This window comes from Falco cherrug, chromosome 1 (genome assembly GCF_023634085.1).
Source record: "Falco cherrug isolate bFalChe1 chromosome 1, bFalChe1.pri, whole genome shotgun sequence".
Lineage (NCBI taxonomy): Eukaryota > Metazoa > Chordata > Aves > Falconiformes > Falconidae > Falco > Falco cherrug.
This window is the reverse complement of record NC_073697.1, coordinates 41,247,344-41,261,037: the sequence shown is the minus strand read 5'-3', so window position 1 is coordinate 41,261,037 and position 13,694 is coordinate 41,247,344. Positions and strand designations below refer to the sequence as shown.

Genomic DNA, 13,694 nt, shown 5'->3' with positions numbered 1-13,694 from the left:
CAGCTGCATCCAGGGTGAGTTTATAGCAGGGGGAAATAACAGCTCTCCCCCACCCTGAGCAACCCAGCTCCGTGCACCCCATCTCTCCTTCGACCCCCCAGTGCAAATGCAGCCCGGTGGGTATGTCCCACCCCAAAAAAGCACCTGCAGCAGGTCCCACCAGCTCAGCCTCACACTAATCCACTGAAAACCCTTCATTCCCCTGCCTGGCCCCTTTCTGGGCTCAAACAAAGACACCCAGCTAGAGGGGGAAGGAAACAAAAGGAAAGACCCCCCGAAAAGCCAGCACCCACCAGAATTTACCTGGGCAGCGCAGGGGTGCATCCTCCAGCTCCCCATCCTCCACGGGTCTGGAGGTTCATCGTCTCCCTGCTTGGTTCCCCCAGAGAAAAACCAAAATAATACCTGCGGAGAGCAACCTGCTGCTGGGCTGGGGCCAAGGGCAGCACTTTGCTGGGCGGGATTGGCCACCGCAGGCCTGCGCCCACGGGATCTTAACTCTTTCTGCCCATCGGGGCGGGGGTGAGCCCTGCACCCCCAAATTGGGGCTTGGGGGTCCAGTGGCTCGACTTTGCTCAAATGGGGATTTGGGGATCTGATGGCTTGTTTATGCTCAAATGAGGATTTTAGGGGCTGACTGCTTGGTTTTCTTCAAATGGGTGTTCAGATGGGTCTGACAGCTTGTTTTTGCACAAATAGGGATTTGGGGGGGTTGGTGGCTTGTTTTTGCTTAAATGGGATTTGGGGGTCTGACAGCTTGGTTTTGCTTAAATAGGGATTTGGGGTCTGACTGCCTGTTGGGTTTTGTTTTGGTTTTTTTTTTTTTCCAAATGGAGATTTTGGGGTCTGATGGCTTGTTTTTGTACAAATAGCTATTTGAGGGTCTGACAGCTTGTTTTTCCTTAAATGGGGATTTTGGGGGTCTGACAGCTGCAGTTTTTCAAATAGGAAACTATTGAGGTCCGATAGCTTGGTTTTGCTCAAATGTGGATTTGGGGGTCCAACAGCTTGGTTTTGCTCAAACAAGGGATTTTTGGGGTCTGATGGCTTGGTTTTGCTGAAATGGGGATTAGGGGGTCTGACAGCTGGGTTTTTTTCAAATGGGAATTTTTGGGTCTGACAGCTTGATTTTGCTTAAATATGGAGTTTGGGATCTGACAGTTTGGCTTATTTCAAATGGGGATTTTGGAATCTGTCAGCTTGTTTTTGCTCGGAGTTATTTTGGGGTCTTCCCAGCACGGGACCCCTTTCCTCAACTTTCCCACCTGGGGATGCTTCCCAGCTCATGGCTGAACTGAGAGCCCATTCATCATGGAGAGAGGGGCAGAGAGCACAAGTCCAGCCTGGCAGCCTCAGCTTTTCTTCTTGAGGTGGTCTGGGTTAATTGATATCCTAATATCCTGAAGCCCACAAGGGAGGCAGTCTGACACCCAGAAAGGCCACTTTTTCTTTATGTGCCAACACTGACCCATCTCAACCCCAAACTGCCTGATAAAGCCGTGCACATATGAAACAACAACAAAAAAAGAAGGATTACAGAGGGAGCTGATCCTTCTGTAGCCCACCAACACGTTTCTGCACACAGAATGGAAAGGGGCAGCCATTTTCTCCCCTGGTTATTGCAGACGAGGAGGCGAGTGTCAAATGGTCCATCTGTCCATCTGTCCTCCCCTAACTTTGGCATTTTCTGGCTGGTTTCAGCCCGTTTGGACAAATGGGATGATGCCCATCACCCCAGAAGCTGGATCCTGCCCTCCCTCTTTTGCCATCGCTTTTTTGCCACTTGAATGCCCCCCCCCCCCCCCATCTTTCACAGCAGAGCCCTGGTGATGCAGGATGGTCCAGAGCTCTTTCTCCTCCCTCCCTGGCTGCCAATGCTGCAGCAGGAGAGCAATCAGGCTTCCCATTGGGGGCCGGCTGGCCCCAGCACTTATATTGGATTATTTGCAGTCGTGAAGGGAGTGCAATGAGGGAAATAAAGCTGCACAAAGCTGCCACTAATTTAGACTTATTTGCTCAAGTGAATTTTCAATTGGCAGGATGTCTGCGTATCAAAGGAGTCGCCGGTCGCAGCTTTGCAAGCACAGCACAGTCGTCGGCAGGCTAATAACAGCAAGAACAGTAAAATGGCAATAATCCTAACAATCATCAAATATGGGTTACACATGCATTTAAACTATGGCAAAACACTGCTGGGGTGCACGGGGAAGGTGTAAATTATACCAAAATGGATTCCTGCGGAGTCTCAAGCTCTTAATTTTGCCCTTTGACTTCAGAAGCAAAGACTTCCAGGAAACAGGCTGCTTTACACATTGCTAGAAGATATTCCCAGGACTCAGATGCATGGCGTTCACCTTGGAAACAGCCACATGTATAGCAAGCCCTTTCCATCCCAGGGACTGCTCTTGCAATAACCAGAGCTGACCCAGGAGCTTCATCAGGACAAGGATCCCTTCCCAGCAGTGGGATCTGGTGAAGCTGCACAGGCAAAGGTGCCTGTGGCTGCCCGGCGTGGAGCTGCAGCATACCCAGGCTCAGAAGAACTTGCAGGAGACAGGCAGTTTCCTGACATTGCAGCTGGTTAAGGCTATGCTCATTCTCCCTTTGGGAGTTGTGTTATGTCTTAGCACTTCCCACAGATGAATAAATCATGATGGAAGAGGCTTTGGAGAACGCTGGGAACTCCAGGATAACCCGTGTTCCTGGTGCTCTCGGGCAAGTCATAAACTTTTGAACCCTGAACTCTCATTTCTAACCCAGGTCTTTGGTTGCTGAGACATAAACCTCTCTACCCATCAAGCTCACCTCCACCAAAGCCCTTCCACCACCTCTGATTGCCTACAGCAACGCCTCAGTTCACAGCCAGTACCCTGTTGTGCCAGGGCTCCTGCACAGCCAGCTGCATCCAGACCATCGTGTTTCCCTGTCCCCATGGGACAGAACCACCAGGACTTGGTCTCATCTTTTTGGGGGGTTTTATTCACCTCTGTGCTGCCATTTTTGGGCAGCCATGGTCGAATGGTGTACCCATGGTGCCTCCAGGTGGTGGTCCCCATTCCCCACCACAGCAGACTGGCTCAGGTCTAACAACGGGTTCTTAACTGCCGTTTAAATCAGACCAGATCCTTGTTATCAACACAACTTGCAGAGATTTTCTTTCCAAGGTATATTTGGCTACATGGCTGATCTCATGGGGCCTTGGGTAGCTAATGGGGAGCGGGATATCCATCAGACCATCTCTGACAGCAGATCTGTGATGCCCTTTTGGTGGGACAGGTAGGTCCTGTCTCAGCTGCTGCCCAGACTTCTCTCTCCTACTTAACTCCCTGAGATGGGTCAAAAGTTGCCATAATTCTCAGCTTGGTTGCTGTTAAGCTGCTCCTGCGCTGGGGCCAGTCAGAAGCAGACATGACAGAACTCTAGGAGATATTTTCTCCTCCCTCATCAGCCAGCCAGAAACAACAGGACCCTGATGAAAGGGCTGTTTGGATGAAAGTGACCGGGAAATTTTGGTTGGGAGCATGAGGTCCGGCTCTCCCATTTGGGATGGGTCTGTGTGGAGCCACGGGTGAGAAGCAGAAACCAGGTGGGAGCTGGAGACTGAATTCAGACTCAAATACGACGAGTGTTCCACAGAGCCCATCAAAGAAGGTGACCTCGAGCCTGGTATTACAGGCTTAGGGGCTACCCACGTGAAAAGCTTTCCTTACCCAGCTGCAATGGACCAGCCTTCTTCTGCCTGGGGGAAGAGGCTCTGAACATCCACCCGCACCCAAAACTACATCCTTCAAAGGATTCTTGCCCTTTTCTCTCTCAGTTCAACAGCAGGGGAGGCTGTCGTTGCATATGGCTCATGCTGAGGGTATGGACAGCATCCATCACTCCCAGCTCCCAGTTTAATCCTTTTGGTTGAGAAATTGTGGCCATGGTTTTCCCTGAGCTGTGGTATATGGCTCGGGATCAGCCCTCTATCCGGCCAAATGTAGTGTGTCCCACTCTGGTGGAGCCATGGCAGCAATGCCAGTCTTGGTCCCCACACAGCCAAGAGAGACACAGTAGCCCCCAGGAAGCACCCCCACCATCGGAGGCTCCCCCATCTCAGGGAAGGCACCACCGGCTCCCCCATTCCATGCACATCTTCCCTCGGTGGGAAGATCTGCCCTGACTTTACCAGCTCCAGCAACTCATACTGGTGCAGCAGCCCCTCTCCCAACCTCCCTCTCCCCATCAGGCTGAAGCTGTTGGTGACCACAATGTCTGTGCCAAGAAGGTGATGGATCTCCAGCACAAGTCCTGAGGCTGCAAAGTGTTTAGCAGTGCAGAGCAGGCTAAAGTTACAGTGATTTGCAGCTTCAGGTAGGAGCCACAACAAAAGAAGCACCTGTAGCTTCAAAAATAAACACAAGAAAAAAGGATAAAAGCATAAAAGCAAAGCAGCAGATCATCTTTCTCTGCTCAGTGGGTCGCTTGGACTAGCTGCTGTCAAATGGGACCCTGAGGACTCCTGTTCAGTTTTTTTCTTCTGCAGAAAAATTCTATTTGAGGATTAATTCTGTGGAAATATTCTGGGGTTTGGGGGTTGGTTGTTTTTTAGTGAAATTGGTTTTTTTCTATGCCCTCTCCTTCCCTTGAATAAATTAAAATTCAGTTTTCAGAAATAAAGATATGAGTTTTTTTCTGATTTTTCCCTAAAGCCTTCTTCCTCTTGAGGAAAGGAAAAATACACTCTACAAAAAAAACAAACTCCGTTCCCCAGATCCTTTTGTTTTCTTTTTCCTTTTTCTTGCAGAAGTGGCATGCTCTGAGCAGCTCCCCTGGCAGGGTGATTTCACTTCTCTTGCAGCCATTTAATTTCAAGATCCTGAAGCTCCCTGAGGTCCCTGGACTGCAGCTGTAGACCTGGTTAAGTGTTTTCTGCACTAATTAGAGAAAGAGCAAAATGTCAGCTGCAGTGAGGTCTGAAGGAGCATCGCTGGCCTGGGACTTTCCCTGGGGAACGGTGGGCAGAAAGCATCAATGTGCTTGGGCATGCGGTGAGGAGGAGGTAGGATGAAGATGGGAACAGAGACGCCGGCTCTCTGCATCAGAATTTCTTCCTTAAAAGCTCTGGGGAGCAACATCTCAGGGCAAGACATACTGATGTAACAAGAGCCTTCCTCCTCTCTCCACCCAGACTCCTTTTTTATAGGGAAGATAATTTTCAAAGCCTTGAGGAGCAGAGAATGCTTCTAAACAAGGGTCCCCTGACTATTGCACATACTTTCAGGTCCTGAGTGAGGTGGAGGCATCTTCATCCCGGGATGTCTTTATGCCTTGGCTGCGTAATACCAAGGCCAACCTGGGCTAGTGACAATGATAGGCCTGCTTGGACTGAAGTTGGCCTGGAGTATTCCAGAGCTTTCCAACCAGCATCACAACAACTTAAAACCAGCTTCATACCTCAGCTGTGAACTGACTGTACTTTGTAAGCACTTGACATCCAACAGGTTGTACGCTGAAGGCAGATCTCCTGTAGTATCTCCAGCTCAGGCTTTGTTTGAAACTCTTCCCCAGTGTCTGCTACTAGATCAGAGATTTCCAGCCCGGTCTTTGGAGGAAGGACCTGAGCCTGCTTTCTGAAACAGTCAATGGGTGTTGAACATCCGAGGGCTTCCCTATGTTTCTGGAGATGCTGCTTTGTCTGATTTTTTTGTGGGTGTCCAGCAGGGATCGTAGTGACCATAGCCAAACAGGCAGCATGCTACTGGTAGGGGAGTATGACTGTGCCATACATTAACATTCAGCCTTACTGGTAGGAAAGCTTATAAAATCACCATCAGTCTGCACAACCTGAGGAAGCTCTGGGGCTGAGTGCAGGAGAAATGTCACATGAACACCCAGTATTTATTTACGCAAGAAGAAACTGCTGACTGCTTACATGATGCAGAATCCTTCCCTGTACCTGGAAGTTCACCTGCACCAGTATCTGCACAGTGAGATCCCACCATTGCACTGGTCTGAAAGTTAAAATGCTGAGAGAGGTTGTTCTTGCTTGTTAAGTGGAATAATTTGAGCCCGTGTGAGGCCCCTTCCTTCCCACACAGAGCTGTGGATGGGTGAGGACCTTCCCCAAGCTGATGCGGGGGACTGGCAGGGGGTCCAGAGGCTGGCTTGGCACTGCAAAGCTGGGTTGATGCCAGCTGCTGCAGTGGGGGACACCTTCCATCTCCAATCCACAACAACATCTGCCTGCTCAGCTTGAGGCAACATGAACAAGCCAAAAGACTCCGGTTTATGTCATCCAGAGAGATGGTTTCCTATTCTGGCAAAAAACATCCCTGCTGGTATAAGCTGTCTAGCCCTGTATCGACACAGGGTGGACAAAGCCTCTGCAGCGCTGGCAAGCCACAACCTGGTGCATCGCCCAGGTTTTCACGTAAATCGGGGGAGGCTCCTGCTGCATCTCCAGCTGCGGGTGCTGAAAGCTGAGTGTGTGCTGGGATGCTCCGGCATGGTGGCTTGTCCATGCTATGTAGGTCAGGTCTGAGCTCTGCGGGGGGGAGATGTGATGCTCCATAAAAGCTAGTCCTAACTCCTGCCCCGTGCCTGCTCATTGTAACTGTAGAAATGCACGTTAAATGACCACCTTCCTTCCTGAGCTAACGAGGTGATCGAGTGGAGCTGGGTCTTGTTCACCAGCCCCCCAAACCACCCAGCCCCTGTGGGGGAGGAGGGAGCTTGTTCCTCCCACAGAAGCTCAAGCCACATTGATGCTGGCCAAGACTTTCATCTAAAACTTTAAAGCTGAAAAAAATACTGCGTGGGCAAGCAGTGTTGTCCCTTTTCTCTGTTCTCCCTTCATGCCTTGGCTGGACAGCCCCAGGAGAGGCAGCGATGGTGTCAGTGCTGATGAGGTCTCCAACAGGCAGTTGGCTAATGCTCCCTGAGAAAGCCAGGTGTCACCAGGTTTCCCAACTAATTTCTAGACCGGAGAAACATGCTTAAACATCCCTGGGTGACGGAAGCAAACCTCCCGTTCATAGTCCCAAAGCAGCAAGCCAGGTCTGGTAAAAATAAATTGGATAAAAATAGATTGCAGCCAGAAGGGTTAGATTTCCACTGAAAACACCAGATCTGCAGCTATCCTGTTTGAAAGTGCCGTTTCTGTCCATACTGGGAATCAGGGATTCAGCACAGCCCCCTTGGATCAGGGCGGAAGGTTTTTTCCAGCGTTACAAGGGAGGAGCATCAGGTTAGACCCTCAGCAGGCGTAAGCTGTGTGTATGCTTGCTGCCCCATCCTACTCCATCTCCACCTTGGCCAACCTCTTTTCTGGGCAAGACCAGGTGGCTGAATGGCTTCAGTAAAAGCAAAAGCAAGAGAGTCCTTAAGCCCTGGGAAGGAGCTTCTGGAGGGGCAGTGAAGACTGAGCAGGAAGCCTGGAGCACCTCTGTGGTGGCCACCAAGCCTCTCTGGGTAGGACCCAAGGTCTACACTCCTTTTCCAGTCCACAAGGACCCACAAGCTGACAGTCCACGGGAGGGATTTGGCTGACTGAAGGGGGGCATGGGCTGAAATGCCATCTAAATCCATGATCAGCTGATGGCCCTGGGCCGTAGGGAGCTTACAGTTTGCACTTAATAAATAACCTGAGTACAACATCCCCCAGCTATTGCCTTCCCCGGCTTCCTTGTCCTCAGAGGAATGTGGGTATTCCCTGCCCTGAAAGCAAATTCCTTTGCAGTCTGGCACTGGACCGTGTCTGGAAAGCGTTTCCCCAGTGGGTAAACCAGTGGTTTTGTCTCCATTCCCTGCTCCAGCTCTCTCGTTTCTTTTCTTTAGAAGGTGCATGGCCAATTCCCCCTCTCTCAGCTCTCTAAACTCTGGGGTCTGCTTCCCAGCCACTGAAGGGTTCAGGCTTGCTTCACCTCCAGGCTCGTCTCCTCAAGCTGTGCACTGGCTCAGATGCCGTGCAGAGAAAATGAGAAGGAAAGGACTTCATGACCCAGCTTTGCAACCTCAGCTGGTGGCAGGGTGGCCCAGAGCTACGAGTCACTCCTCCCTATCACATATTAGTCCTAAAACACAGCAAGGACCTAGGTTTGGCCAGGTGAGAGGGATGGAAGAGGGTGGGAGCAGAAGGGTGCACAGCCACAATATGTGATGCAGGTGCGGGGTGATACCTCCAGGAGGTTTATCAACCTTTTGTCCTGAATATTTGCAGTCAGGCAGGGTTTACTGGTCATGTCATGGGACTGTCCCCCCTTTAACCAGCACCCGTGGAGAAGGAAGCCTATGCCCTGGAGGCACCCATGCCTCTGACCTCTCTTGCCTGTCCAGCCACAGGAGAAAAGCAGTGGGACACAGAATGTGAAGCAAAAAAAATGGAAAACCTCAGAAAGTGTCCATAGGCAAAGATCACTCTGGTTTGGAAGTGTTTTTGGCTGGAGGTCTGCGATCATGCTGTGGTTTCTCCCTGGCAGAAGCAACTTTGTGGGTCACTTGGGAGATCTTTGCGTACCCTGGAGCAACCTTTGGAGCAACTGAAATGTTTGTGTCTCACCAACCCTTCATCCCTGCGATGACAAACCAGCTTTCTTCTGCAGTTCTTGGCATCCTCCAGCCCCTTCTTGGAGAGGGGACAGTGGGCTCTCCATGCAGGTGCTCCTCCACTGCATGCCGGATGGAGCAGATGGCTGCCCAACGTCTGCTGACGTCCAAGCCATAGTAGATGCCAGGGCTGGGGGCGAGAACTGGCTCCAACATGACCCCCTTCCATTCCATCAGGCGGAAAGGTGAATAGAGGCCTTCGCCCAGCCCTGCTGAAGCCAATGCAGCAGATGCAAAGCCATTAACTCCTTTTGCTCCTTCATTGACCAGGCGGATGGGGAAACCCAGGAACAGCTTTCTACAAGACTGCCCTTCTGTTTGACATCCTGTTGGCCTACTGACCTCACCCTGTCACCTTCTGAATAAGTCATAGAGAGTTTAGGGTGAAAAACGAAAGGAAGGCGTTGAGGGGAAAGTAGAGGATGGGCCAGAGAGGGAAAATATCCATAGCTGCATAATAAAAGCTTTTTACATAAGGGCATCTTGCGTCATCTGCGGCTGGCATCTCTGGAGAAGTAATTACATCTGCACCACACATCTAAAGAAAATATTATCACGTTAGCTTCCAAATCCTATAATTAGCTCTTCCAAGATATGTGCCAGGGGCTTTATCATTTCACATACATTGACTATAGAGCTAGACATGGATATACAGATTTTTTTTATTTGCCAACTAGGAAAATATTTGGAGTTTAGTGTGGCAGCTGACCCGAGTGCCCATGAAAAGGGTGGCTCTGAGGGTTTGAAGTGGTGTCTAAAGAGTGAAATATTTTTGTGGTCTCCCTCGGTGCCTGCCAGGATGGTGGGGATCCAGTGGGAGGGCAGGAGTGGCAAAGCCAGGGCTTGGCTTTCCCACCTCCTTCAAATGCTTTATGATTTCTACCATAGTGCTCTGAACCTTGGGAAGCTGTTTTTCACTTGCTAAATAAATGACCTGATTTGCAGGGAGGTGTTGCTCTCACAGGTTTCTGGGTTCTCTGCTCTGTTGTATTAAACAAACCCTTTTGCTCATCCAGCTTTGGACTTGAGAACCAGCTTTGGGCTTTGAATGCTTCTCCCATCCCTCCAGATCCTCTGCAAAAAGAAAATAATGCCTTGAAATGGATGCAGAGGTTGCAAACAACTTGGTTTGATGGAGGGCTTTTCATGTGCTCTGTCTTGCTCGTGGAGCTGGAGACAGCCATGGGACAAGGCTCTGCTCTCTGAGGGTAGCTGCCCTTTCACAGGGTCTGGCAGCACAAAGGGCACAGCAGCAAGCCTTGGGGCAGGGATGGAGGGCAAATGAGGTATAGTTTGGCTTTCCTCCCCATTTCCCATTTGCTCATAAATGCCCTGAGAACACCAGGAAGTGCCTGTAGTTCTGCTGCAAATGCATCGGTGAGGAGATAGCCCCAGAGAGACTCCTCCAGCAACATGGTGTGTACCTCTAACCCAACGTCATCTTTCAGGGCTCTGATGGACTAGCATCGCTTGGCTGAGCACAGATACCATTTCCTTACTGTAACCCCCCGCGGCCCCATGCCATGCACTGCTAGTACCACATTTGCCATGTGTCTGTTTTGCCTGGGGACATCTCATCTGGAAGGCTTCCTAACTTCAGAAAAGCCTTAGACACCCCATCAAGCCAGTGCATTTCTGAAAAGTGGGGCTGTGCACAGCCAGGAGCATGGCAGCAAACACCAACATCCCAAGGACTCGATGAGAAAATGTTTCTAGTTGGATTGTTGGGTGTGTGTGAGTGCATGTGTGCAGCTTGCATTAACCATCCTCAGATAGAAAAATGTCTTTATCCTGGACTTATAGAGAGGGGTGACAAATCCTCCCTCTTTCTCTGTTTTGCATTTTTCCACCTGCAAGTTATGAAGAACTAGAGGATGGAGAAAGAGGAGGGCTACAAATCTAAAGGGAGCTGTAATTAGAGCCATATCTAATGAAACCCTGCCAGCTTCCCTGATGGCTAATAACTCAGTGGATGTGAGGGGAGACCTGCACAGAAGGAAGACCCTTTTGCTCCTGTTTACAATCACTCTCAGGGGCTGCAGGAGCTCTGGTGTCAGTGGTCAGAAATGGTCTTTCCAGAAAAATGAAAACCCATAGGGTCAGACAACAGGCAAAAAAAAAAATAAAAAACAACCGGAAAAAAAAATTAAAAAAAACCCCAACAACAAACCATGATGTCTCTATCTCTGCTGACCTGTCTCTAGCCGAAACTTTCTTGCAGGGCACTGGTGTCCTCTTGTGCTTTCCCTCCAGCACCCTGTGACTGATCCAAAATCTTTCCTCATTGACCCTATCAGCCATGAAATGACCATCAGCTGTCAAAATCTGATGGGCAATGGCTCTGTCCTTACTGGAAAATTTTCCTCCCTCCCTTTACAGGCTTTCATGCCTTCTATTGCTCACCTGAGCTTTGCAAAGCAGCTTACGGAGCGATGGAGTAACGTGGCATTGTACTGTGTTTCTCCCCTCCAGGGAGAAAAACCTGCTTGCGTTGCCCTCCTGACCTAACCCTGCTTACGTCTCGTTTTCACTTTGCTTGCTGCCAAAGCAGTATTTGGTTACAGCTGTGAGAAAAGGCTTCAAATGGGTTTGTGAGGACAGGGGTAAATTAAGCATGTAGATAACCCGCTAAGCAATGAGTCCTTGAGACTCCACCTCGGGACTGCCAACACTGCTTCTGCTACCAAGAGGAAAGTAGCGTTGGGCTCCCAGGGTAGTGCTTCTACCTCTGCTTCTGGGGAACCACTAAATACCCCTTCTTCTTCAGAAATTATTTCCTCCCCAACACCAGTGTCACGGGGAGAAGGCAGGGAATGATACTCCAGTCGCAAAGCAAAGGGCACTTCTTTCTAAGTGGAGAGAAGAGGAGGGTGGAGAAGGATGGTGTGGGAGCGGGGGAAAGGGAAAGCAATTTTGTAAATGATTTGCAGAGGAGAAAGCAAGCTCTGGATGTTTTCAAAAGAACACAGAAAGTTTTGATTCAGGGTCTAGATAGGACAAGGACATATGGCCAAGAACTTGGACCCAGCTAATCTGGTCTAAGCTGACCATACCTGTTCAGTCCCTTGCTCGCTATCAGCCAGGAGAGGAGACCAGATTTACCAGGTCAGGTTAACACCTACCAAGCGCAGATCCTCTCTCCCAGTGGTGCCAAAAGCCTAAGGCAAGCCCATCTAATAATTCTCCTCCAGCTTCCAGTTTTCATATCTCCCATTAGCCATCATTTTTCCAGGCTGAAGAGTTCCAGCCTGCTCCTCTTGCAGAAGCCATGCCAGATCCTGCCACGTTCCTCCCAAGTCCTTCCCGTCCCATTCCCATTACAGCTGACATCTTCCCCACCCCGTCCTCCCATGTGCATGTCCCTGCACCTCTCCTGGTCAAATAGTCTCCCATCCCACACATAAAGCTGATTTTCTTCCTTAACCACCTCTTGGCCCTCAGGCTCCTTTCAGTTGCTGACAACCAGTTAGTGCCAGACCAGCAGCAACCACCCTGTAAGAACCCAGGAGGAGGTGGTCACCACATTTATCTGGCCTTGTGCTGAAGTACAGAGGTCTCAGCCAGGCACTGAAAAACTCCTCATGGCCAGGATCAAGTCCCAAACGCCTCAGCTTCTGCCTCTGCCTCATCAGGCAGCAAGATGCCTTCTCCAGACTCAGTGATGTCCTTGACACCCATACATGTCTTTTGGATGGAGCTTGAAGACTGGATTTTCATTTACAGCATGGCCCCCCTCCCTCATCTCCCCTCCAGAGCTGCAAATCCTCCAGAGGATGCTCAGGTCAAGCTTCTCTGCTCTCCACAGCCTATCCACATCTGTCAAAGCAGCGACGTCTGTAATCATCCATGCCCCATGCACAGCTCACCCCTTCTCCTGGTCCCCAAGCTTCAAATACATTTTAGGAAAGATCTTTAACCTCTGTCTAGCTGGTGTTTTCATCACCTGTGAAGCCAAGTGTGCTCTGGGCGCTGACACACTTCAGCGTCATGGGGAGTGTGTTTAGGGAGCCAGGCAGAGCTTGTGAGCAAGAGGGGTTTCAAGCCTGCTTTGTTCCGGGACTGTTGGGGCAAGTGTGTCCGAGAGCAGACCCCAGCCTCCCTCAAGGTCACACCAATGACAAGGCTACCTGAAGGTGAATGCAAAGAGCAAATGAAAATGATTTGAGATCCGTTATTGTTGCATTATGAGAAATATTCCCCCTGCAAGTGATGATTTTACAGACCCTTGTATTTAGACCTTCCTCTCAGTCATTTTCCCAGGCTGGAGATTTCTAGCCTAGATAGTTGTCCTCCATAAAACCCCACTCCCTACTGATTCCCTTTCTCTGTATCTTTTGTTATCCTGTTACATCTGTTATGGGATATTGTGACCAAAAGTCTTGAAACAACAAAGCAAGGCCAGGGAGAAGCTCCTAGGTACTCGTTTGAAGCAGACTTGTGGTACGTGTTAGGTGGAGATGAAAATCATCTCCATAGCAATGCTGGCTCTGGAGCTGGCAAGGGATGAGTTTGGACACGGCACTCCTGGCTGCTCTCTGCTCCATGAAGTCACAGCAGGGCACCTGTACTGCCACACAAGGGGACATCCAGCTCTGTGCACAGAAGCCATCCATCCCTCTGGCCTCTTCATCCTCACTTAGAGAGATCCTGACTGTAACCCTGCGTTGTGTTTCTTCCTGGGCTGTATTTGGTGCATTTAGGCTTTTTTTCTGTACTGGTCCAAGCCTTACAGATGACAAATGACTTGAGAAACACTTGCTTGACTTGTGGTTGTGGGAGGGAGATGTGAAGAAGTAGATGAGGTGACCTTCAGTTCCCATCCCACGTCCATGTAGCTCAGTGTTTGTCCTCCCCTCCCCTCTCCTTGCTGAGCATGGACCACACACCAGCCCTTCATAACATCCCTCTTCCCTAGTCCCAGCAGGTTTGCATGCATTGGTCAGCTCAGCACAAACACCTTGCACTAAGAAAATAGCCAATACACCCTAAATCAGGCCAAGGATCCGCCCACGATCCATCCAGCCCCCACTGCACAGCAAGAAGACTTTGGTGACCAAGCCTCACACCTCCACTGATCTCCCACCACCCTGCTTTCTGCTGTCCAT

General features: G+C 50.1%; 1 protein-coding gene across 4 annotated transcripts in view; it reads right to left on the bottom strand.

Annotated features, from left to right (window-relative positions):
* The window catches only part of LZTS3 (leucine zipper tumor suppressor family member 3), a 55,975-nt gene that overhangs the window by 26,834 nt on the left and 15,447 nt on the right, over positions 1 to 13,694 (bottom strand). For 2 of the 4 annotated variants that reach the window (XM_005435313.3, XM_027799965.2), the window contains exon 1: positions 304 to 452. The exons of 1 other annotated variant lie outside the window; for it this stretch is intronic. The gene's annotated coding sequence lies outside the window, so the exon portion shown is untranslated. Of the gene's footprint in view, positions 1 to 293; positions 453 to 13,694 lie in introns of those variants that run through there. One more of the 4 variants, XM_027799964.2, reaches the window with a different exon arrangement.